Below are 2,231 nucleotides of genomic sequence, written 5' to 3'. Positions count from 1 at the left end.
TTTTTGGGGGGGCACCTTTTTTTGGGGGGGGTCCCGTCCCACCTTTCGTGAAATGCTGCCGCCCACCCAGTCACCTCCCGGGCTGTGGGGAAAAAGAGGAAAGGTAACAAAAGCTATAGGACATTGCGGGTTTAAACTGCCAAAATCAGAAAATAATACATATCTTAAAAAATACTTGTAAACTTTTATACTTTTAAAAAAGACCCACTTCATATATTACTATAACCAAATAAATCACCCGTACAAGGACTACACTAATCTACCAGTTATACATAAAACCACATTAGCATATTACGCAAAAACCCTTTAAACTGCCATAAATTTATGACAGAAATTTTAACCAAAAACCAAACATTTTTTAGATTTTTAAAAAAAGATTTAATTTGGGAATTTTTTCCTAAATAATAATCACAAAACACAACGAAAGCTTTTTTTCCTGCTTTTTTTAGCACAATACGAACAATATTAATGGGGGTTTCACAACCCTTAAGTAAGCACATACCCCGAGACCATTTTTCTTCCGCCCCTTGTGGGCATTACCCAGCACAACATTGTATTCCCAAAATTCTGATCACTTTAGAAAAACTTTGATTTGGTTTTGAGGATATTACTTAGGGGCTTCATTGTGCTCGAGCTTCATTTAGCTTCCCGGGAAACTCATTCTCCCCCGCAGCGATCATTCCCCGGGTAAACTCCCACTGTGCGTCCCAAATTTTGCCAGCGGCCTTTTTTTTTTTCCCCGTTTCCCCTTTTGGGTTCACTGCATTGGGGGACATTTTCCCCTCTGGGTCTTCCAAAGGATCAAGTTCATAGGCCTTCCTCTTCATTCCAATGCGGGTTGATGCCTGAGATCCAACAAAAGTTTCCCGAATTGTTCCTCGCTCGCAGGGCCCTGAAAGGCAGACCTTCATCTGCTTACTCCATCATCTGCCGATGCTGTTCCTGGTGTAACACACAACCTTTTCGAGCTGGCTCAGAGGGTGCTTTTGAACTGGGTGGAAGTAGTTTGCGGACAGTCCTGGGATCCGTGTAACTGTTGGCGTTGTAGTTCCAAGGATACGTGTGCCTGTAAACTGTCGGGGCCAGCTTACCACCAGTACGGAGTGTCCTCAAGCGAGCCAGCTGGGTTGTCGACCCTGACTTGGGGATCTGACAAGGTTTGTGACCGGCTGGGGAAGCGACAATGGTGCCACCATCTCTCCTGTGTTTTTTCTTGGTCTTCACAATGAAAACGTACTGGGTCCTGTTGATGGTATGGCATTGGTCGCTCACCGTCTCCCTTGCTCCCTGCTTCGACTGCAGTAGAGAGTCAGGCACAGCAGGCGAGCTGTCTGGGCTGGCAGGTGGAGAGATGGCGTTTGGGGTCGAGTGGGGAGTCCGCTGGAAGGGAAACTGGCATGAGAGTCTCGGGGTTTTGACTAGGTGATGCTGACCCGAAGCTCGAGCAACCCCATTCTGGTCAAAAGCATTGAGCAGAGGATCGCCCATGATCAGGGCATTGCTGGAGTCCACAGCCAGCATGGGATCGTCGTCCATGAGGCCATGGCTCGGGATGCCAGCATTGATCTCTACGTCTTCATCTATATCAAACAAAAATTGAACTTGCTTCCTCCCTTACCGTCCACAAAGTTGCAAAGCTCGTCAATTTCAGAGAAATCGATAGCCGAGTAATCCGCCATCTTGTAGGAGCCTAGATACCCCGAGAGTCAACAAGGCGATTAAAGTCAGTACTTAACAAGACTTTGTGGTCTCTTCACCTCCCCATGTAGTTCTAAATATTTCTCGACACGTCTCTATTCACTTACAGAATATTTTTGAAGACAGAATAGCTCCCGGAGAAAAGAATATACAAAATTTGACTACTCGTACCTGCTGCTTCCAACGTCTCCTCAACAGTGTCGCTGGGAGGCGGCAGCAGGTGGCGCATGCGTGAAGCGCTTTCCGCTGATTGGCTGCGCCCAGCGGGTGCTGCTGCAGCCTCTGTGCCGATTGGTTGAAGATGACGTCATAATCTAAATAAAACGTGACGTAGGAAAAAGTTTTGTCAACGAATCGAAGAAAGGAATACGAACTTACAAGTGTATTTCCCCTTAAATTCCACAATTTAAAAAAATTCTGATAATGGACAATTTTCTCAAATTTAAATTTCTCCACTCAATTCGCAATAATTGCCTGGGTTTACCCTACAGTAATCAGACTAAAAAATAAATAATAGTTTCCTGATTTCCCTA

General features: G+C 45.4%; 1 pseudogene; it reads right to left on the bottom strand.

Annotated features, from left to right (window-relative positions):
* Window positions 1-657: 657 nt before the first annotated feature.
* LOC119591233 lies at window positions 658-1,774 on the bottom strand (annotated as a pseudogene).
* Between the last annotated feature and the right edge of the window lie 457 nt (window positions 1,775-2,231).

Source organism: Penaeus monodon, chromosome 28 (assembly GCF_015228065.2).
Source record: "Penaeus monodon isolate SGIC_2016 chromosome 28, NSTDA_Pmon_1, whole genome shotgun sequence".
NCBI lineage: Eukaryota > Metazoa > Arthropoda > Malacostraca > Decapoda > Penaeidae > Penaeus > Penaeus monodon.
This window is presented reverse-complemented; position numbering and strand designations above follow the sequence as displayed.